General features: G+C 54.8%; 1 long non-coding RNA gene across 3 annotated transcripts; it reads left to right on the top strand.

Moving 5' to 3' along the window:
- The first annotated feature begins 1,546 nt into the window (after window positions 1–1,546).
- Window positions 1,547–19,377, top strand: LOC109492645. 3 transcript variants are annotated; one of them, XR_002146584.3, is made up of 4 exons: window positions 1,555–1,824; window positions 16,559–16,651; window positions 17,424–17,614; window positions 18,698–19,377. It is a non-coding gene; the product is annotated as an uncharacterized LOC109492645 (long non-coding RNA). The 3 variants fall into 3 exon arrangements; XR_006587227.1 differs by having other exon boundaries at window positions 1,558–1,824; window positions 17,493–17,614; XR_006587226.1 differs by having other exon boundaries at window positions 1,547–1,824; window positions 16,559–17,614.
- Window positions 19,378–23,848: the final 4,471 nt, after the last annotated feature.

Raw genomic sequence — 23,848 nt, 5'->3', positions numbered from 1 at the left:
CATCAGGGCTGGTCGAGCCAGCTCAAACTCCCTCTCCCCCACTGGTCAATAAGAAACCCTGGGTTTTTCTGCCTTACCCCCAGAAGAGTTATAAAGTGCAGTAAGTGCCTGGAAAGCAAGCAAGACTCCGCGATGCAATCTGGATCACCCATTACCAATTTGCTTTGCTCACCCACCGTAGTGGCTGGGCCCTTATGCTTCCTAGGGGAAAATGAGCAGTTTGAATGCCTGCCCCCTCCTTCTCCCTTCTCCCATCTCCCCCACTCTCCTCCCTTTGTTCTCCACAAATGGTTCCTAATGTGGGGGTGCCTGTATTTGTGGCTCTTTGGGGAGAAAACTTGGAGCCAAACTTGGGGTGTCGCACGTAACCCCAAGACCGTGAGCCCTGGCTGCAGCCTGTAGCGGTTTACAAAAGGCACATTACCATGCGGTGCTGCTGAGTTGCAGTTATTTTATGCCATTTTGTGTTTCTACCCTCTAGGGTAGTGACTCACTGCTTTCCAGTTCAATGTGAGGACATGTCCCACGGTGTTGACTGCCTGATGCTCCTGGAGGACATTCCTAACCCACCACTCACCAAGTTATTAGAAATCTAACTCCGAAATCACTAATCCCCAAATAGCCTCTATTCTCTCAACTGCTGGCTTCCTTGCTTTGATTTTATGCACAGTAGTTCTAAACTCAAGGCCAAAAATTCTACCCCATGCCGAGCCACTTTCAAAGGAGAACCAATATGCTAAGACTAGAGGGGGATTTGAATAGCGGCTAATTGTCAGTTTGTCTAGTGAAAAAAGCTTCCTCTCTCCCCTGAGCGGGCTGGTTATTTGTTAAAGTTTGCTGGGGTTTTGGAGCACCTCGCTGTTAGGGGCAGCTCAGACTCAGCAGTTTTAATTATTAATCAGGTCAAAGGCTGATGACAATTTTTCTTCTCTTCAGGGGAGGGTCTTGAAAGTTCACAGGAGGGGATGTCCAAGCGCTTGTCCTGTGATGGGTAGAAGGGAGGGAAGGAGGGAAGCGATTCAAGCGAGATCAGTCCCGAGTTCTTAATGGTTCCTTGCCCCAGACAGACTGGGTTGGAAAGTTGCTAAATCTGCCTCTGGATTGATTTTAAGTGAATATAGGTCTTTACCCTTTCCCTGGGGGTGGGGGAGGGTTGGGGGGGGGAGAGGAGGGGGGTTGCAGCTTTCTGAGTGGAGCAAATTCCAGACTTGACAGACTGCACGTGTGCAAGTATATCCCGTGGCGCCCTTGCACACTGGAGTGAAGGAAACGTGGTACCCTCTTCAAATCTGTCCACCGCCGGGCATCCGCTCAACTCGGGGTGGGGCCGGGGAGGGCTCTCTGCTTCAGCACACTTTGGGAAAGGCAGGAAGCTTTTTCCAGTTTGGGTCTGCAACGTGTCCAAATACGCTGACTCTATTCCTGCCCTGCCTCCCACGCTTCTCTCCTGATCTCTGTGGGTCTGCTTTCCTCTTCTTGGCCTGAAAACCCCAGCTTGACGAGATCCAGAAAGGTCTCCTTTCCCTCTGCCTTTCCGTCAGCCAATTCCACCGGATTCCAGCAGGCCCCGCCTCCCGCCCCTGTTGCTAGGCAGATTCCCCTGTTGCTAGGCCACCGCTGCTTCTTCCCTGCCTCAAAAAGAGGCACAAATTCCTGGTGACCCGCTCAACCGTCCACCCACTCGCCCACGCACTGACAAAACAAGTGGGTTCTGAATATCTACCATATGTGAATCCCGGTGCCCAGTAGAACGATTCCAAACAGGAGAAGAGGCAGCGAAGCTAGAGGTGTCAGATCTGGAGGTGACCAGTTGTTCCCGCGATGGTGAGCAGGTTGCCTCCTGGGAGGTTTCTCAGGGGACAGCCATTAACTTGGAGACTTTTCTCTGGTCCAAGGTCTGACCTTCGGTCTTCTGGGCTAAGAAAGCTCATTTTATCCGCAACCAGGAACAGGTCCGTGTTGGGTAGCAAAAACATATTAATCAGGCTTGAAAGACATGCCTAAAACCAGAATGAAAATTTATTACTTTATAACGAGCAGTCTGGTACATGGATCCAGGAGAGTCCGGCAGGCATGGCCATTGCTCTGAGTTTTCTGGCAACGATGGCATCACTGAAGGGTATTGAAGGTTGATATGGAGCCCCAGTTTGCACAGGGAAGGGAGCATATCTACATACCTATATCTATACTTCTATTTTAACATTATTACTGCACGTCAGGCGAAACGCTAGATGTTTTACAGATGTGATCTTATTAATTCCTCGCATCAGCCATGAGAGGGCGCTGCAAACACTCATCCTCGTTTCACAGTAAGAAAGCAGTTCTGGTGAACCGACTTTACTGAGGTTACCCAGCTAATAGGTGACAGAATCGGGGTTGGAACGCAAAGCCTGTGATGGGGCCGATAGATCCCAGCTGCCTGGCAATGGTGAGATGGCAAATTCGGTAGAGGGCGAGTTGGATAATGGATGTTGAGGCACAGATGAATCAGCCAGATGGAAATATCCTAGAAGCTATGGGACATGTGGAAGAGGAACACTGCTGAGCCAAGATCTAACTCAAGTTGGAACTTAGAGGCGTCATCTGCAGTTTGCCTTACCTCCTCTGGAGGTGCGTGGAGAGAAAAGCTTCTACATTTTTGTTGATAGTGGATGGATATTTGTGCTTTTTGACTCTACGGTGGTATTGGAACGTAGGAAGGTCATTTGAGCTGGGTAGGCATCTGAATGGGGTAGGACAGGGCACCAGAAAGAACTGCCAGGGTTAGGAGCTCAGAGGAGAAGAGCTCCTGGTGTAGCGACTTCACTGCCATCTTGCTGGGCAACCCAAGAGGCTCAGCACCCAACCAGAAGACCAAGGAACTTTAAGGAAAGGTAGAAGCATTCACTGAGCTCTCTGGAAGGGACAGCCCGGAACCTGTGTAAGAAGGAAGCGACAGAGGAGTGTGTCCTTGTCCAGGGGCCTGGTAAGAGGCCGCTACCAAAGGGCAAAGCAGGCAGGCAGCATAGCCCAGATCCAGGGGCCGGATCAAGACAGAGGCCTTGGATCAAGGCAGGTTGTGAAACAACTAAGCGCTCCATCAGGCCTGGCAATGGCGTTAACCTCTCTATCTCTGGCCGGAGCGTGAGCATCTTTGTTTTGTATCCAAGCCTTATAGAATTGAGGGGGGAGTGAGGAGCAAGGAGGTGTGGGTGTGCAGCAAGCCGGAGCTTTCCTCCCCTCCCTTCTCCTTCACCTATTCTTGCAACGAACTTTCAACCAGCTAGTCTTGAGTCATTCTGGGAGAAGGAATCTGTGGTCTCTAAGCTGTCAGTTTCTCTGCTTTTCTAATTTACTTTTTTGGCTTTCCCCCCAGTTTCCTAGTGAAGTGTTCTTTAAACAATCTCAGCCTTGTCTGGACGCCTGAGATTTGCCCACATTTGGGCCAAGAGAGTCAAGGGGTTCCAGGGCCCCTGGAAATTTAGTATGGTGGGCCAGCAGCTGTCTCAGCTGGATTTGCAGGAAACAGCTGGTGGAGCCAGGGCAGGGAGAGGTGAAGCCTCAAGAGAGAGGAAGAGATTGCAAAAGCGGGAGCCATGGGAGCAGCTGCAGTTGCTAAGCTCTTCCCGCCTGGGCTCCTCTATCGCGGGGGGCCTTCCCAGCTCCAAGGCTCCCCGCCCTGGCTTTTCTCAAAAGGAAACTAACAAGTCAGAGCGACGCCCCAGGGACTAGAACCAGCGGACATGGACAGTAGCCATGACGGGGAATCAGACCCAGGGCTCTCACTTTAGAGCCTAGGTTGTATTCACCTGCAAAGCTTAAACAGCACCCTGGGTGTTGATTCAGCCAGAGGGGGATTATGCCCGAGACACTAGAACGTGACTGTTTGGGACTGAGATCCAATCAGGGGGCTTGACGTTCAATTGAAATAGCAGAGAACTGGAGGGATTTGGGCCTCTTCTGTTAGTTTAGTAAACTGAGAGTCTCTCAGACATTGTGCGTGGCTCTAGCCTGTGTCTGCTTGGAGGCCCTCCCCACCCCCATCTCCCTGACTCGGGTGAGCAATGATTTTTTTTACTTCAAGACTCAGAGTCATGTAATAACCAGGCAAAGACAATAATTTCCTCGACTTTTCTCTGGCTGGCCCTTTGGAAGGAATGGCTGGAGTTGAGAAGATGTCAGAGCCACTGAGAAAGTTTTCTTTGGTGGGGGGTGGGGAGGGTGCCTTCTCTTAACCCACCACTGTTTGGCAGACTCAGGATTGGTTCCTGGGCAGCAGTGGTTAAATTGAAATCTTGATTCTCTTGGTAACTTGATGGCTTAGTTTAGGCCTCGGGTTGCTGTTCCATGAACTGCCTTGAAATTTAATCACCCAAATTTATTTCCTAGAGTGTTGTTCACCGTCTCCTCCTCTAGGCCCATTAGTCACCATCCCGTGACCTGACAGAGTGATTATTAAAGACCCTGTGGTTCCCTTTCACTAGATTTAGGGGTGTTGGTAACTCTGGAGGCAAGTTCTAACTTGAGTCACAGTTGGGTGGATTTTCCCTCAACTGGTTGTGAATCTTCCCTATGGGCATCCTCTCCAGGCCTGAGAGAATAACGTTGGGAACCTTCTGTTCTTTCATCAAAACTAGACAGATGGCTACCCGGTTCTTCCAGGGCTGGTGTTCTTGGGCTGAGGGTTATATTACCCTTTGCCTCAAGGCACATCACTGACATCTCCCAGCCTCAATTTCCCTGTTGGCAAAGTGGGGAAAATGCACAGAAAGAAAGAAGGGCCGAGCCTGGCACGTAGGGAGGCAACGCTTGTTAGCTCCCTTCTCGTCCGGCTGGGACAAGACCCAGGCCTTACTTCGGGGACCTCGGAAGAGAAATTGTATCAGTCTGATTTGGAAGCATTCTTACAAGATTTTAGTTCAAGGGTGGTTCTGTAAATGAAATGTTTAGCTGTCTCCCCTTCCAATCGAGTCCTCCCCGAAGGTACGAGTTGCAAACTTACATGATGACAGGTGTCAGGCTCACAAATATAAGTGGGCTGGCTGAGCACTGGGGGTGGACAGGAGGCCGTGAACCCCGTGAAGAGAAGACAGTGTCTCCGTGCTAGAAACAGTTGTTTCAAGGTGAGAGTGAGGCCCAGTCTGATCTTTCCACGATTAAAGAGAAGCCAGATATCAGCATAGTTTGGTGAAAGTCCCAAATTTAAATGATTTCAACAAATTAAAAACATTCTAAGTGTGGGGTGAATGAAATACCATACAGTTGCCCTCTGGTTAGAGTCATTGCGGCTGCTCTTTGAGGGTTCTGAAGGGAGACTTGTCCCCTGCCCCCGGGGACTGGGCATTCTTACTCTCTGCTTGGTTGACCTCTCGAGTTATCTATGCGGGCCTGCCCCTGTCCTGCAGACATGTTGGACCAGTTAAAGGTTATTCTGTAGAAACCTCCACCAACAAGTCAAAAGATGAGTTTCCTGCTCTTAATAGATAATTTTTATTGGTTTTGCAATAAACGTATGAAATAGAAACAATAGCAATAAACTAGCTCAACAAGAAATCGAAAGGCACAGGCCCCCAAAGCCCTTCCCGCCTCTCCTTAATGAGTCTCTAATTTATAGACCGACTAGCAGGCCCACTTTTCTTTTTCCAAGCTTTGCAAACTTTTCCATCTTAGAGGCTCGGGGACTCAGGGGGCCGTGAGCTCGTTTCCACATAGTGGCTGAATGGAAGCCAGGACAGAGCCGTGCCAGACAAGGGGGGGGGGGGGTGGCACAGCTTTGGGGCTTGGGAGCCTGGACCCAGCCCTGTTGCCCCTGACTTTGAGGCTCTGCCTCCTTTCAATTTCATATGCATCAGTGGAGGGCAGAAAGGGAGAGTGACCAGAGAGAAAGCTCATGCTGAAATGGCCGAAGGCCACAGCTTAATGTTGGGAGAGCAGAGGGACGGGGGGAGGCCCAGAGGCATCCAGAGGATGGGGGAAGGGGCTTTTCACCTTTTAAACCTCTGCCCTTTATCTTCTGGAGTGTGTAGAACATTTTTAGTTCATGGTGCCTGGCCTTTGCTGAGGACGCCGCTGTCTGCTAAGCAGCACCAAGGGGAGGGGGGTGATTCCGGTGTATTTGTGACACTGACGAGAACTCCTTGCTGTTGTTCTCAGGGGCAACTCCGAGCGAGCTGGAGGCCCTGGGTCCCTGCCAGCGGGTATTTACTTGCGGGGTTACTGGCAGTGTCAGATGAGTGATAGCTAGAGTCAGAAGGGCTCTGTGCGCCATCCGAACATTTCCCCTGAGGCCCGCAGCCCAGAGAACAGGTTATCTGTGTTCCTGATCACGCCTCAGAGAAAGCGCAGGCCTCCTCAGGGCTCACGCCTCAACAGTGAGAGGGAAAACACAGGATCAGATGGGTTTTCTGGACGGGCCCCTTCAGCGATTGCATGACCCCAGGGTCTGTGTGGGCGACAAAGACCCTGGCAGCCTACAGCGGGAAGGCACATAGGGCTTTCACTCGGGATGCTTGTGATGTCACCCCCACGGCCAGCTTGGCACTCCAACCCTGCCCCCCATCCCCCTTCCCCCTTCCCGTCATGCCCCCTGGGAGGAAGGAGCTGCGGCGGGGAGTCTCTCCTGGGAATCCCCAGGGAGGGGAAGGGCTGCAGATTTCTCCAGGGCCTCATCTCTCTGTCTCTCTCCTTTTGCTCACCCCCTTTCCCCCCTCCTCAGTGGGCTTGGGGGAAAAGACCGCTGACTTTGCAGCCCACAGCCCCCGAAAGTCCCCATCGATGGCATGCTGTTATGCTTCGAGGACACAGGACTGTGAACTCGAAATTGTCTCGCCTTTGTCACCTCTTGGCAGGTCTTTAGAGCTCGGGGAAACAGCCGAGCGGTACAAATCGCAGCGGCGTGGTAGAGCCCCCCCCCCCCCTTTACTCCTGATGGGTTGCCTGACTCATATCCGTTTCCCTGGCAAAAAATAAGTTTTTGTTATTGCTGGCTTGGCAGAAGCACGGAAGAGTGCGCGAGGATCTACTGCCCCATGCATCACTGGCCAAATTGCCTGAGAAATCCCAGCTCTAGAACTTTTCATCGTTGGCTGTGATGTACGGAGCAGAACGGCAGCTCCATTTCCCCCGCGTGGGGCTCAGCGACGCTGGCACTTAGCAGACCTGCTCGGCTTGCAACTCCCGGCGAATGTGGCCTCTCCTTTCCCTTCCCCTCTTCTTGGCCCGTCATCTCCCCCAGCCTTTATCTTTCCCACCCTGCACCCCACCCCCCATCTGCTCATCAGCCCCCTCCCTGCCTCTACCCAGCAGGGCCATAGCTGGAGAATCAGGAGGAGGCCCACCATGTCACTTCCCCACCACTCTGCAGACGATTCCACACTAATGTTCTTTTACTGCTGTGATGCTGCACTAATTAATAAGCATCCTGCACAGAGGCCTTGCCTCGCCTCCCTTCCCCTCTCCTCTTCTCTCCCTGCCCCTCCTCGCCAGACCTCAGGAAGGCCTCATGACATCCTGGCATCTGGCAGCAGAGAAAGGATTTTGCTCCTCTACCTGGGCTGCCTGATATTGCTATGAGAGATAACTGTATACGAACCAATAATCTAGCCTGACAATCCAATTTACTGACCAATAGCGCACAATCCACCATGTCATCGGCTGTGGGGAGGCCCATAAATTAGTTCCTAGTAATTTATTCTGATCAATAGAATGGGCAAAGTCACTTGTCTCTTTAATCAAAGGCCCTCTCAGAGATGTCAGTACAGGCGGCTGCGTGGGAGGGAGCAAGGCTCAGTGAGCAACCGGGCGGTGGGTTCTTGGCGCCACACCCAGAACCCTGGCGCCAGAAGAAGGTTCCAGAAGAAGGCACCCTACGATGGGGTGGCACGGGAGGGTCCCATGGTCTAGGCTGCCTCCACTTCCTTTGGCCACTCCAGCCATAAAACGTTGGCCTTCAGACAAGCTAACAGTAGAGGTGGCCGGGATAGTGGTTAACAAGAGACAGCCTGGACCCCAAGGATGGGGTCAAGCCAAGGACCCCTTCCTGGCTCTGATACTCAATATCAGCAAAACCAAGGACCCCGCACTGGACCCCAAGGATGTCTTGTCCCTTCTGGATGTTCAGGGTATTCTTTCCCCTCTCAGGTCACAGGAGCCCCACCTGCCCTTGGCTGGGGATTCTGTCAAGAGAAGGTACTTAGTGTGGTGAATAAGAGCCAGGTTGTGAGGCTTTAAATGGTGATGTCGCCACTGCCCAGGGGCGAGGCCTTGGGCGAGCTGCTTGCCTTTCTGTGACTTAGTTTCCTCTTCTGTAAAGTGGGGCTAATAATAGTCCCCACCTAACAGGGTTATTAAGAGGATTCAATAAATGATTATATGGTATATATTAAGTTAGTACATTCATATGTAAAGCACTCAGAACAGTGCCTGCCACACTCCAAGTGCCATATTGACTATTAAAATAAACAAATACACAGAGATCGAGGAAAATGTTGATGTGGCTCTCTCTGAAGATGTGCCAAAAGTCCTTGAGATGCTCTGCCTCCTGAAAACTTTTGCTCTTTCCCACCCGCCTTCACATCTTGTTCTCTTGCCCAAAATAAACAAAGGAAGAGTCCATTGATGCTATCTCTTTGAAACGGCACAGAAACTCCAAAGGCCTCCGTGCAAGTTTCCGCCCCCTCCTTCGGGCCCTCAGGCAGAGCCAGTGCATCGAGGAAAGACACTGACTCTGCTTTAGAGAAAACTTGCCTGTTATTAACGAGTGGGGAGTGGGGGTGGGGATGGCCTATCGCCTGTGTCGGACTGACACACGAGGGAGGCAGAACTCTCTGGCATGAGCCGGATAAACAAAGGAAGACACAAGACAACGCTGCAAAGGTCTGTCACTTTGAGTTCCAGTCCCAGCTCTGCCACTCACTAGCCGTGGGACCTTGGCCAATTCACTTCACGTCTCTGACCGTGATTCTGTCTCCCAGACATGAAGCAGTTGGACAGGATGAGCTCAGAAGTCCTTCCTGGCTCTGATACTCAAGTTCTATATGGTCAATAAGGAGGCTGTTGGCTTCTTCCCTCAACCCTGCGCCCCCCACAATAATCATCTGAACGTCTCTGGAACCAAGTGCCAGCAGCATAAGGAAATCCATGATGTCTCAGAAACATTATAGTCACTAAATGGAACTGATGTCATTAATGGAATAGAGGTGGGCACAAGAGCCAGCTCAGTAAGGAGAGGGGTTCTTGGGTCCCTGAACCCAACTGTGACAGGGTCCTGGATGTGCAAGAGGCCAGGAAACTGTTCTGTCATCAAGGTCAAGGCTAGGACTTCTGATTCTAGGGAACCTTTGGGGCCTCCTCTGCTCCATTCACCAGCCCTCAGGGCCACCTCAGGGTAGAGAAGCCCATGCCAGGGGGGTACCTCATTGAGGTACAGAGTGGAAATCGAGCCAAAATTCTACCTGAAATTCCAGGCTCCAGTACTGTCCCTGGGTCCCCATCCTGGCTTCTCATCTCCTCATAACTGAGCCCCGACATGTGCCCAGCTCAGACCTGGTGAGCTGGAGGGCTGAGGTACAGCAGTCATTGAGGTGATGGGGCCAGGTTGGAGGCCTGAGGCCAGCCCGGGGCGGCTGCATGGCAGGTGGACACAGTTTCTGGTGAGCAAGAATCTGGCACCCTCTGCTGACCCCGCGGCAGGAGACAGCTGGTCAACCAGGCTGGGGCTGCAGCCATGGGGAGGGGGAGGGGTGGGACCCAGGACCAAGCGGCAGCTTACTAGTCAAAAGAGCAGCTCCCCTCTCTGAATAGATCATTTTTATTGGTTTTGCAATAAGCTTATGAGACAGGAACAATCGCAATAAACAAACTGAACAAGAAATCGAAAAGATGGGCCCCGAAAGCTGTTACTGAGCCCTTCTTACCTTCTCTTAATGAGTCTCTAATTTATAACAAAGTCATCAGCCTAGCACCTCCAGGGTTCCCTGGCTCCAGACAGAGAACCCATGGCTTCTGTCTTGTGCGTGTGATCTGCTAACTCTAGGTGCCCGAGGCCTCTCTCCAGAAGTGACAAGGAGACTGCGGCAAGAGGAACTGATCCAGAGAAGTCTTGGGGCAGGCTGGGGACTTCAGTCATGGCTTCTGGAAGGATCTGGGAGATGTGGTGCCCCTCCCCCCCCCCCCCCCCGCCCCACTCCTCACCAGGCCTCTTCGGAATAGATGGGGCTGGCTCTGGAGCCCAAACTTCTCACCAGACATCTTCCTCAACCCTCTTCCAAGGCCTAGGATGCTAATGAAGACTCAGATATCACATTCCGTTCAGACTTCCAGACAAGGGATTTGCATGGGAGGCTAGGACAGCTTGAAGGGGCTTCTAAAACCCCCACATCGCATGCTCCTCAGATATGATTGGCATCCCTGATGAGGGTTGAGGTTTTTCCTTCCTCAAGATTAGAGGCTCCCTTAGGGAAGCCATGTCTCATCCCTCCCCCCCCACCACCGGCCAGGCTTAGTCTGTCTGTTAGGGGAGCCAAATGCTCCCCATCAGACTGTATGAAGCCAGGGCTGAATCTCTTTCTTCAGGTGGAGGATCCCTGGGGAAAGTTGCCTCTCCTTTCCCAGACTGCAGCCGCCTGGGGCAGGGTCGCATTTCCCTGCCTCATATTGGGGCTTCAGGATGACAGGGTTTTGTCACTACCACAAAAACGGAGCTCCCTTGAGCATTCATTTTTCTGCAGTCCCTTTCGTCATCAGGTGACCCTGAAGCCTTTTCCCAAAGCAGCCTCCTGTTCTGACACCTGCCCCTGCTTGAGGTACATGCCAGCCACCTGTGCCTTTCCTGGCTGCTGAACTTCCTGACCAGGGCACCCAGGGATAAGAGCCACTGTCCTGCCAAGTATTCGCTGGGTGACTGGGGAGACCAGTATTTCTCTGCAGGAGGCCCAGCACCTCGCTGCGCTACTCGCAATCCTAGACATGGCCACAAGATGTCAGTGTGAGGCCATGGAAACGGCTCCTGTCCTGGGACTGAGCTCGGAAGGAGGAAAATCAGACAGAAAGGGGTGGCTGGGAGGGGGCCGGTCTTGGCAGCCAGCACCGGGCTTTTCTCTCTATCCCTTCTATAGGTCCCAATCGTTGCCCTCCCAAGCCTCCTCCCTTAAAGTCCCAGCAATGCTCCAGCTCCCTGCTCTGCCCCCAATTCTTTGCCCACAGAAAAGTGCCTTCTGCAGCTTGCTGCCATCCAGCCCTGGGAAGGATGAGGAGTCGCTGTCCCTGCTATAGGCACCCTTGTTGGGAAGAGCACCCCCTGAGGGTGTGATCCTGCGTGTGTCATCGTGGGTATGGGTTTCAGGCCACCAGGCGCTTAAAAGCCAGGGTGTGCTTGCTTGGGGCTGCCTTTGTGTGCGACTCTTTGCAAGGATTTATATTTGCCACAGACTGAGTCATTGAGGCCTGGAAGGGGACCTTACGAATGTCCCAGCCCAACCTCCTGTTTTATAGATGAGGAAATAGAGGCCCAGGAAGAGCAAGTGGTTTACCCAAGGCCATGTAAGCAAGTTTGTGGCTGAGCTGTCCCTGGGACGCAAGTCTCCTGCCGCCCAGCCAGCGTGGGTCTGGGTTCTCATCGGGATGTGTCTCCAGGACTGTGCGTCTGCTATACTTCTGTCTTAGTGATTTACTTCCAACAGGTCCTGGGAAGCTTCCTGACTGATCACCAGCCAGCAAGGTTCTGAACAGAATCAGAAGGCAACAGGGAGAAGGGATGGGATGGAAACAGAGAAAGGAAAGGCAGGGATGTGTGTATACGTGTGGGTGCGTGTATCTTTACGCTTCACCGTAGCAGCGTGTAGACACCAGTGAGTGAGTATGTCTCCTCAGTGTGTCACCTCACATTGTGAGCACCTCAACGTGTCAACGTGAGGGTGTCAGAGACCGAGATTCTGGTGCGTAGGGTCGAGTTTGTGCGCATGTTTGTGCCTGTGTGTGCATGTGTGTACTAGGACCCGTGTGAGTGACCACTTGGAGTCAAGGCCTCTTGGGGAGGTGTTGGTGCTGCGGGCTGGAGAGTGTGAATGATGGGGCGTGCCAGCCACTGGCGTGCATGTCAGTGACTCTGGAGTGTGCATCAGTCAGTGGCTGCGTGAGTGACTGTGGGTGTCAGTGAGGACAAGTGTGTGTGTGTGTGTGTGTGTGTGTGTGTGTGTGTGTGTGAAAGAGAGGCTGCTCTCTCTTCCCCACCTCCTTGCCCCCCCACCAGACTGTCTCCCGTGGCCCCTAGGGTTTCTGTGTCCCCGCCCCAGCAGCAGTGAAATCCTTTATCGGTTGAGGCACCAGCCCCCGTGTAGGGATTTCAAGGTTCCTGTCGGTTCCATCCATCTTCCGGGGCCTCCTGGTATTAGCATTGATCTACAGGGGAAATGGAGAGTGCGGCTGGGTTATTACGCACCCGCCCGCCTTCCCTGGGCCGTGATTGAGTGCACACAGAGAATTTTTGAAACATGGCCACCCTAACTTATTCTGTCTTCCTGCCAATAGCGTGGCGTGGGTCCAAATTACGGGTCGATACCAGCTGATCTTTTTATGTTAAACTGTGATGAAGTCGCTTCTATGTGGAGATGGGATGAAGGCCTGGGCCCTCTTTTCGGGGAGAACTTTTGGGGTGGCAAAGGGGGAATCAAGGGGCGGACAAGGGGAGTGGTCCTCAGGCATGGCGGTGGTGGGGATCCGAGGGCAGGCGGCCCGAGCAAGGCACTTCCGCAGGGCAGTCCGAGCTGTCTGCACTGGCCTCTGGCCTCCCTGTTCCTGCCTGGTTTCTCCCCTTGTGACCCTTACCACATCCCACACCGGGGACCCCTAGGGCCCCCCAACAGACTTTCCGTGGTCAGCCAGTCTGGCCCTGGTGAGGCCCCTCCCTGCTCCCCTTGGAGGATAGAATTCCATTTCCCTGCAGCCCCCTCCAGCCCTCTGCCCCAACCCCCCTCCACACACCTGCACCATCAAACGGGTTTGTCTTTAACCTCCAAACAGGGAACTTTAATTAAAGAGACAGTGACCCCTTTTATGAGTTTGGTCGCGTTGGGTTTCAGGGCCCTTGTCACTAGCGGCTCACATAACGCTAACAAAAGCTTGCAGGCCCCAAGAGGAGCCGGTCTCCCTCGTAGACATTGCAGCAGGGGCACAAGGTGGGGCTGGGGGCCAGGGGGCAGGGGGAGGCATCCTGGAGCCAGGAACCCGGTGACAGCCTCCGTAAGGTGGTCACTGGGTTGGAGATTGGGGGAGGGGGGCAGGCCTGGGCCTAGGGTGGGGCACTGGCTCCAGCACCTTTGGGGCACGGTGCCCTCCGCTCCCCAACCATCTGGACCCAGCAGTGCGGTGGCCGCTCCTTGTGTGAAATGATTAGGCCTCCAACAGTCACTTGTGCCGATGTCCAGGGCTCCCATCCCGTTGGCCTGTCGGCGTGTATTATAAAACGAGAAGTAATTTCCAAGAGGAATAGACTGGATAGAACTTACTCTAAGAACAGCTGATATTTTTTTCACTCACATGTTTAAAGGAAAAGTGATTTTATGATAAAACATAATTGCTAATAACTATAATAACACCACTCAACATATGGCATGAAACACAGATTCTACCCTAAATCTGGAGGTGCAAACGTGGCACGACACGGCACGATGCTTGGAAGGGAGAGGTCCTTCCATGGGCAAGAGCTAAACCCAGGCCTTCTCTTGCCTCCTCTTTCCCCTCCCCCCCTTCCATCTCCCTTAAAGACCCCAAATGTGGACAACTATTGGGTTAGTGTTGGGAGTTTGAAGGGCTCTTATCTTATGTCTGATCACCTCTTAACTGTTGAATTTTAACTAAGGGCTTCTTTAGGTCCTGTAAGAGATGTTTGCTTGCCCTTTGATCTAGTTCCTTGATAGCCTTTGTGAATCTTTAAGCTGAAGAGGGTTGCCCGATCTGCCACGCTTATTCACTCAACAAACCTCAGGGGCTACTAAAAGGAACCTGTGTGTAATTGATTCTTTCCCGAAGGGTGGGCTTTCCCTAAGTGGGATACACTCCCATTACCCAGAGGCTAAGTTGTCAATGATCTGCACGGGGAATTAGCCCCCTCAATGGTAATCCAGGGTCGCCTCTGACCAGAAACTAGGGTTGAGCCCAAACTAGCAAATTTGTGGACGTGCTACTCGAGGCCCAAACTGAATGAAGGCCATCCACAGCAATCCCCTCCACTTCTGCCACCTCCCGTGGGCCGCTGACTCCTCCTGGTGACACCTGTGCTTCTCACGTGGGGACACTTAGGTGGGAGTGGGGATCCCTAAGAGGAGTCATCCGTGAGAGGGACACCTGTGAGAAGTCAAATGACCCCCACACAAGGGGGAGAGCGCACAGACCAGCCTGCGAAGCATCGGCATATCCTGGGTCTACTCCCTCCCACGCATGGGCCTTCCCCGGTGCACACGCCTACCCATGTGAGCGGTCTGTGTGTGTGTGTGCGCGCCCCCGGAGTGCATGCACCCACAGAGAGAGGTCACAGCCCCTTCCCTCCTCCCTGGGGGAGGGATCTGGAGGCCAGAGGGGTTGGGGAGTAATTGGTTTTGGCGTTTCCTACCTCTGCTGCCCGGGAAGCTTTCTCTGTTTCATCTTCAGCCTGATCAATCCCCAGTCATGTGCCTTTCCACATGGGCGCCCCCGGCCCCCCAACTCACCACGCTCTTGGAAACTTCGTTAGTGCCATTAATCTGCTGACCCAGGCAAATCACCAACTCTTCTCGCAACTCAGCCTCTCAACTCACCCCCCAAGACCACCCCCTAGGATCTGCTAATCACCACCCCCCTCCCCAGGCTGGCTCAATCTCCACTTCCTCCTCATGTTCCTGCTTACCTCTTCTGTTTGATGGCCTCCCAGACCCCATTACCCTCCCATCTGGGATCCTCCTTCCTCCTCCTTCCTGCCCGCACGCTCACCGACTTCCGAGTGTTTCCCTGCGTGTGAGTACCAGCACTTTGTATGTAAGGCAGCGAGCCCACGTCTGCCAGCGGCACCTGCCAAGTGCAAGGGTCAGATGTGCCTGCAGCCAGTGGTGGAGGGTGTGGGGTCAGGCTCTGGCCTTGGGAACCATACAAGGACCGTGTTGAGGGCTTACTGTTGGCCAGGCACTGTGCTAGACATGTTCATACCGTTAAGAATTTAATCCTCACGACCCAAGAGACAGGGATTATTTCCCCCATTTTAAAGATGAGGGGAATTGAGGCTTGAGAGACTAGTTACTTGTTAATGCGTAGTGGAGCCAACATCGGGACTGACTCAGATCCGCCTGATTCGAAAACCGCGTTCTTTCAGCTATGTAGAGGGAAGAGGAAGCCCATCCATGAGCTAGCAAAGCTTCTTTGTGAAAGAGTCCCTGACGTGAGGTTCGTCCCAGCTCTTTTCCTCTGTTAGAACTAGGTCTTGAAGCTGGGGTGTGTGCAGGTGTACGCGTGTGTCCCCTTTTCTTCTTAGCCCAGCGAGGCCCCTGGTGCCCGGGCCCCTGTCTGGAGCCCCAGGCTGCTCCCTGAGCCGGGGTGCACCCCTCTCAGCTGGCTCCAGGCTTACAGAAGAAGGTCTTGCTCCTTCCATGGCCTCCGTGGCTGCTGTGCTGGGCCCATTGTCCGGGCGGGAACAAAGACTGCGGATTTAAGCTGAGTGACCAGGCAGCTCTGCCAGGCAGAAAAGACCGCCCCCCTCGAAGCTGGGCCCAGCCGGGGGCAGGAGGGGGCCCTGAGAGAAAGGGGACAGGGAACCTTTGAAAGTAACTAATTAAAGGGCCTTTGCCTGCCTCCTCCCCCTGGGCGCCTAATCTCTCTGGGGCAGCAGCCAGACAATGTGCCCCTCCACCCGGCCCCCCTCACCCGAGTTTTAAAACAAGAGACAACTTGAAGTTAATGAGCGCCACCTGACGGGGGTCCCCTAATGAGAGGGGGCTGCTGGGCGGCTCACACATTCTCTGGTTCTATGAATAGCTCCCCCCACCCCCCTGAGTTTTATTCATCTCAGGCCAGGGGCAGGGGGCAGAAAGGAAGGGGGCCCTGCTCAGCTTGGAGCACGTGGACTGTCGCGCATCGCAGGGGCGGGGGGAGAGGACCCCCACGTGGCTCTCCCCCACGGCCGTGCCCAGGTCGGTGGCTGAGCCCCACAGGCTGTGGCCGAGACCTGGGAGGCCCGAGGCCTGGCTGGGTGGCTCAGACAGCCTACTGTGTAGGCCCTCGGTCCCTGGTGTTGGCTGCTGGCTTTTCTCAGTGGGGCACTGAGGCAGAGGAGGGGTGCTTTGGGGTTACCGTACTTGGTGGCAGGGGCCGGGGTCAGGAGTCATTTGGGACGGGAACGGAAAGGCTCTCTTGCATATTTGGGCAGTCCCCACCGTCCTGCCTCTTCTGTATAATTCCCCAGACCTGCCCTGATCTCGGATTCCTGTCTGGCTCCCATCCCTGAAGCTCAGTTCTGATGCTCCCATGCCCTGCTTCTCCAGATCGGACCCCCCCATCTCTCCCCCTCCCTGTTACCAACAGTGGCTGGTCTCTCAGACTCAGCATCTTCTGTTCCTAGAGTGGGTGGGCAACTCGTCAGCCTTGGAAGCCAAGCCCAGCCTCTTGAGTATGCATGTGGGTCTCGCCTCTGTGAATATGTAACAGCAAACAGGTGTGTAACAGCCTGGGGAGTGGGCAAGTGTGGAAAAACTTTTGGGAGATTGGGGGAGATGGGGGATGACCCCAACTCTCTGCCTCATACCAGCACTCTGCCCCAAATAATCCCACAACACACTGGCCACCCTGGAACCCTACTCCAATGCGCACTGGTGTCCACAGTGGGGCCCTGATATCAGAGGAGGAGTCTGGGAAACAGAGCCTCAGGGCAGCCTGGTCTTTGCTCTCAGATCCAGAGATGACCAGGATGGGCTCCTCAGAGCCATGCCGTAGAATTCCCCCCACTACCCCCTAAAGGTGGGAGCTGAGGGGGTGGCATTCGAAGGGCCCAGGATGGCCTGACGTGGAGGGGAGGGAGGGGCCAGACAGGATGGGGGTCTCCAGCCAGCAGAGAGCCATGGACAGAGGTGACTAATTTCCCAACTACTCATGGTGAAAATATCACATTTCATGCTTTGTTGCCGATTCATAGAAAAATCCTATTAAAACCGGGTGGATTATTTATACAGTTTAAACAAATGATGATCAAAGATTTTACACGTTTTGAAGACAACCCAGAGTTACGCAGCCTGGCCTGGGGTTTATCCAGGGTGTGGTAGACAAGCGTGAGGTCTGGATATCTAGCAGGAGGTAGGAGAGGGGTGCTGGTGAGTCAGGGGCAGGTTTAGACGGCCTGGCTGGGGGCGGGGTGGGGCGTTACAGCTGTTCTGCCCAGCAGGGGGCGCCCTCCCCATGGTGCTGATACCCTTCCTTCCCCCTCATCAAAGCCTCAGACAGGCAATGATTTCGCCTCCCTTTTTGTCTGTTCACGGACTTGCCTTCAACTCCCCTGCAAGTGTCGTTGGCAGAATTTCTGCTTGTGGAACTGTCATCGCGTGGGACTGGGCCGTGCCCCTGATGTGAACGACGCCAGCACTGTGTGCGACTGACTGACCGCCAGTCCAGCATCTGCGCGTGGGTACGCGTGGACAGGCATGCACACCACAGTGTCTGTGGTGTCCCTCTGTTTCCTCTGTCACTTACCTTCCTCTCAATGCCACGCTAAAGGTCTCCCCTACAGTCAGCCTATTCCTCTTGCACACGCGTTGTCGTGTGCACACATACACACGGGTCACACTCGTGCAGAGGGCCACTTTCTGAGAGGTAGCTCCCAATGGCTCAGCTCGAGGTGGTGGGAAGCGGTAGGGGGCTAGAAGAGGGGCAGGTCCCCTTCCTGGCAGACTGTGGGGGACCCTAGCCTGGAAGGCATTACCTCAAGCCACGGCTTCCCCACGCCGGCTCTAAAGACACACAGGAACTGCCCGAGTCTGACCAATCCCAGCTCCCTTGGCCATGCGGCCCACCCAAGTTCCCCCACCCTGAGGAAGGGTATGCTAAGTGCTTGGGATCCCTGACTGGAGGTCAGCCCCGAGCCCTGTGGTGAGAACTTGGAGCGCAGCTCAGCCCCAGGAGTTGGGGGAGGGGGTTGGAGGGAAGGGTGGCTGGTGCCTGCGGCGGGGACAGAGCGGCCCTGCGTCCCGTGCCCTGGCCACCTGTCCCTGCCCACCAGGCCGTCCTGCCTCAGCAGTTTTATTACCCAGGGGGAGATAACGCCCTGGGGGGAGGCAGCCTGTCCTGAAAGGGAATGTACTCCCCCCCCCCATCCCAGCCTCAGGGGCTGGCCAGGGCCTAGCTGAATTTTTGGTCTGATGGATCCTGAGGGGCTAAACTAGGGTTCTCCTGGGGAGGCCGTGGACAGTCCTGGAGCTCCCCGTAGGAAAGGGTCCAAGGAAAGCAAGAAAGGGAGAAAAGGCAGTGTGAAAGGGGAGAGGAGGCTTCCCTTGGTGGGAGGAAGGAGGAAGTTTTGGTAGGGCAAGTTGAGAAACAGCCAGAGATGGGGCTATCTGCCTCCCTGGAGATGTCTCAGCTGGAGTAGGGGAGGGTGGGAGTAACTGAGGGCCCCCAGCCCGGAGGGAGTGCTCCGTGCTGCGGATGGGTCTTAGGGACACGAAATCTCTTTGCCACTTGGTTTGCTTATATATTTATTTCTTCTTCCTCGAAGCTGGTTCCAGCAGTGACGCGCATACCCAGGGCCTGTGCAGCTAGCTAAGGCGCAAGACCCGGCCGCGGGAAATGCGATCGTCTCATCGTGGAGACCCTAGTTTGTTTGTTTTCCTCCCGGACTCTCTCCTTCCCACACCCCCTTCCCTTTCTTGTTTTGGCGAGAGAAAACAGGCCACACTAGGGAACCTGCAACAGCAGTGAGTAGAACAATCACGTGTGACTGGAGCATCCATCACGGCCTGGTCCTTCAGCCCGGCCCGGCCCGGAGAAGCCTCCACCCTGGCTGCTGCCTTCGCCGCGGCCCGCGCTTTATTAGAATTTATACGTTGCCCCGATTGAGGGGGAAAATAATTAACACCCCTACAAATATATCGTAAACAAAATATTTATTAGAAATAAATAACTCATTTATTTTACATATTTCATTTCAACAATAACATTACCCAATTTATCATTTAACATTTTTGCAAGACAACTTAACGACTACTTATTAGCATTTCCATTTTTCACCCGCGCACCATAAAGCACGGGCGCTCCCCACATGGCCTGGCACAGGCCGAGCCTGGAGCTCAGAAGACCCCGGGGAGGGCTGGGGACCCCCCGGATCTCCCTCTCTCTTACACATTTGAACACATGCAGGACAAACATCCCATAACCAGTACATGTAGGCCCCCTCAAACATAGACACTTTCTTCTCACATAAATGCACTCAGCTGCCCCCCCCCCCCCCCCCGTCAGAGCAGACCCCTCCCCCCCCGAAAAGAAACAGACAGGCACACAAACTGATATCCTGCCTGACTCCAAATATTCAGGCTGATATGGACCCCAACATCTGTGTGCACACACGTCCCCACAGACTCCCCATGGCCCACGCCCAATTGCACACAGTCACTGGCCATGCACTGACACCAACCTCAGATCTCATATTTGTGCATGATGGAGAGGGGTCGCTACTTTCCCGCTTCCTCCACAAGGGGTGGGGTGTGGCGTGGGCTGGAAGCTCCTGTGTGTGATCTGAGCCCCCCACCCCCACCCCCAGCGGCCACCTGTGGCTCTCTGGCCTCCTCATATGCCCTTCTTGTGTTTCCTCTGCTCAGCAAGCATTTCCAGGAATGAACACCCATTTTCATTTCGAACTTTTGTCTGTAGGGGGGTATCCCCGAAGAGCCCGGCCCGGCCTGGGTCTCTTCATGCCCCAACCCCAATATGTTCTTGGGGAAGGAAGTATGTTCTTCGGGCCTCAGCTCCTTGGGCCCTGGGCTGTGAGTTAAGGACTGGGCTCTGGGTGACCAAGCAAGAGATTAGATCTGGGTGAAGTGAGGTTAAACTCTGTGCCGGTGTTCAGCGCATTTGAGTCTCTTCCCCACCCAGGGTTAGAGCCCAGCCTTGCTCCCTCTGCTCCCTTCCTTCCCCCGGCAAACACTCTCTCCTGCCTACCAGAGGAAGGAAAGGGGTGGGGAGCCAATACCCTGGGGTAACAGCTTGAGCTGGGAGACACTTCCCCATTCTCCCAGCCCCTAGCAGTGACCAGATATCTGGCGGCGGTGGAGGGTGTCCCTAACAAACCATAGCCCCCCACCGAATCCCTAAATAGTACCCATTCTAGAGCGCCTGTGTGTCTGCGTGCAGAGATGAGCTGAGGGAACAGATGGGTGCACACCCCTCAAGGACACACATGGACGCACCTATACGTGCACACGTGTGTGTCACTCGGTGTGGATTCTGCCCAGGCTGACTCGTGGCCCTATCCCCTGGCACCAGTCGCAACATCTGGGAGATTAGGACTGTTTGGGTGCTGAGGGCCAAGGCTGAGACATTCCTCCTGGAGTGCATTGCCTCTCTGCCCTCTTGCTGGGAGGTGGAGGTGGGAGGTTGGTAGCTGGGGGGCCTGGGGCCCGGGAGATGGGGTAAGGGGGCTCTTCAGAGTCAGCCTAGACAGGGGCTGGGGGCAGAGCCCTGGGGGAGCACACACAATGGCTGGAGGTTGGAGGGTCTGAAACTGGAGACTTTAATAAAAGCCACTGACAGCAAATAAAGCTGCCAGGGGAGTCCCATTACCCACAACAAGGACCCTTTGTGAGTTACGCAGGGCTGAGCTGACCCTTCTCCACTGGCCTGGCCCCATACCCACCCACCCTGGGCCCCATTGCACTGCCTGCAGGCTCCATGGCCCGCCCCCCCCCAAGCCCAGCGTGACCCAGCTCAGGGTGTCTCCAATGCTGAGGGAGCCCAGCTTGATGTTCTCACAGACGGAAAGTTCTCTATGCCTACCCCGAATTTCGCTAGTTTCTGATGCTCCTAGCCCTCGGTGGCTTTGTCCCCTTAACAAGCGTTCAGTAACCCCCCTGCAGGACCACCTCCTGTTCAATGAGTGGGGAAATTGACCATGGTGTGGGCTCCACCCACTTTGGTCCAGTGGTGAGGCAGGGGATGGGAATCCATGGCTGTCCTAACCCTGATACAGACCCTAGTACAGTTCTTAACCTCAAGGCTGCCCTGTCCCTTTCTGGAGCCCAGTGCTGACCCCAGCACTGTGATGTATCAGAGAGGCTGCTGCACGGGGGTCGGAAAGGCCTGGGCTGAGTTCTGGAGCTGACACTTAACAGTTGTTGGATCCACTTCTCCTCTCTGAGCCTCAGTTTCCTCATCCTAAAGCAGGGCTGATTTAAAAGGGCTCCTATGAGGATATGGGACCTAATAGGTGTAACACTTAGAAACTTTAAATCACCCACAAATGAGGGTCGTTATAACCATTTACCTCGGCCTCAGTTTGAAACCAAATTGTGCCTCGAACATCAATCTTCACACAGATTCTCAGTCCTGCTCTGATTCCTGTGCTGGCGACAATATTATTGAGGGTATAGGAAGCTCAAGGAAGAGCTGTTCAATGGAAAATGGAAGGGATGGAACATATTCTAATCCCCGACCTCAGCTAAGAAGCCAACTGATGGGTGGAGGGGTTTGTGGAGCTATGTAGGAAACAGAGAAAGCTGGGGTCAGAGCCCTGGCCAGGAGTTCCGAGACACCTCGGGAAGACGGGGAAAAAAGAGGGTTCAAGGCAGTTGGGGGCCTCTGAAGCAGGGTTGGGGAGTGTAGGGAGAAAGTTTTGAGGGTGGAAAGGGTGCAACGCATGGGATCTGAGAGTTGCTGCTTTAAGGGCCAGGTGGGGCCTGAAGGGGGGATGGAAGACGGTCCGGCAGGAGGGGATTCTGGTGCAGGGCGGGGAGGGAGATTAAGAGGCGCTCTCAATTGCCTTAATGGGCTCTAAGAGGCGGGATCCTATTACAGCTCGGGGTGCCCCGGGGTGCCTTGCTGGGAAGACAAGCTAATCTGCCATGCAAATTAAATCCTGCCTCAAGACGCAAGGCCTGCTTAATGTGATCCATTACACAGTTTACTTGTTTATATCTAATATTGGAACAGGCAGCCCGGGCGGGCGGCAGCGGCAGGCGGAGCGGCCCAAAAGCAGGAGAGTAAATTACCAGCGAAATGAGCTTTTCCATCCCCGGCGCCGCCACCACCAACGCGCCTCCCCGGCCCTGCGCGTCCTGGGCGCCCCCTCCCGCCCGGCCGCCCGCAGCGTCCCCTCGCTCTTCCGCGGTCTCCCGCTCGCTCCCTGTTGGTCAAGTCTCCTGCTTCTCTTTGTCTCTGCCTCTCTCTGTTTCCTCATCTCCTTCTTCCTCCTCGTCTCTGCCCTCAGTCTCCCCTTGAGCCTTTCTGGCTGTTTCTTTCTCCCCTGCTTGGGTTTCTGTCGCTAGCATGTCTCCTCCTGCCAGGGGAACAGGGGGGCCTGGAGAGATGCCGGCTGGATGCGTGACGCGGCTGCGTGGGCAGTGGAGCGTGAACCCGGGCTTAGGGTGCCCCCTTGTGCACGCATACCTGGGGGAGCCCTGGAAGAGAGGCCGGGCCTTGGAAGGGCTGGCCTGCGGGCTCCGTGAGCTACTGTTTTGCTAACAACACTGTCCCTGATTGTGAAGTTATTTGCGTGAGTGACCTTGAGGTGTTTGTTTATAAGGGGAGCATCACTGTGACCCTCGTTGTGCGTCAGTGTGTGGCCATGTGGGTCTGTCTGTGTGCACGGGTGTGGACGTGACCTGTGTGTGTGCACGCGTGGGGTAGTGTTTTAACAAACCCTGGGAGAGGTTCCCCACTCTCTGCCCAATGCCTCCTCCAACAGGGCTCCCTCCTCCTACCCCTCCGGGTTAGCCTCATAGGCAGCACGAGGCTTCCCTCCCTTTCCTCACACTTCCTGACCCACAGGCCACTCTCCCTTTAGCTCTCTGAACCGCCCTGAGGCTTTCATTGCTCCAGGATCACCTTACTGTCCGCTGGGGAGACCCTGGGATTTCATGTTTTGTCCTGCTATGTTCCTGTCCAGCCCCTTACCCCCACTTGGCCTGCACGCCTCTGCAGAGCCGCTACCCCCCTGTTGGGGCATCACTGAGGCCCAAGCCTGCGCCTACAGGAGAGTCAGAGGCCAACGGAGCCGGAGGCAGACAGAAAGAGACCCAGAGACGAGAGAGACAAAAACCGGCACCGAGGTGAAAGAGACACACAGAGACTCCATGGCAGAGGTGAGATTAAGGCACAGGTGATGGACAAGGGAGACAGGCAGAGAGACCCCAAACATACGTACAGGTCGGGGGCCGGGCAGTATGGGGCAGGGGTAGGACGGCTGAGCATCTGTGACCGGGGAGCTCACACTTCCGCTCACAGGCCTAGGACTGAGGGGCCGTTCCAGACACTGAAGCTGTTTGAGGAGCCTGAAGGGCTATGAGGAGGGGGCTCCCCATCCTCGGGGCCTGATGGGGCACTGCCCTGGGGCCTCATGCTGAGGAGGATACGTGAGTAACTGCAGCCCCAGCCTCTGGACCTGGGGTCTGTGCCTGGGGTCTCGAGAGGTGCCAGCCCACCCCGCAAGGCTGAGAGCCGCAGGCCCCGGGGCAGACATGGGGCAGGGGGCAAGCAAGCTCCCGGAGTCACCGAGGGGCACAGCTGCCGCTCTGGTGCCTGCCCCCGCGCACACACTCACTCACACGTGCCACGTGCTAGGCTGGAGGCTTGCCAGTGAGGCCCCCCTGGCTCCGGTCCATGCTCCCGCAACCGGGGCCCCAGCCGCATTCTTTATGCTCGGGACTCTTGACTCCCT

The sequence above is a fragment of the Felis catus genome, chromosome D2, assembly GCF_018350175.1.
Source record: "Felis catus isolate Fca126 chromosome D2, F.catus_Fca126_mat1.0, whole genome shotgun sequence".
Taxonomy (NCBI): Eukaryota; Metazoa; Chordata; class Mammalia; order Carnivora; family Felidae; genus Felis; species Felis catus.
This window is presented reverse-complemented; position numbering and strand designations above follow the sequence as displayed.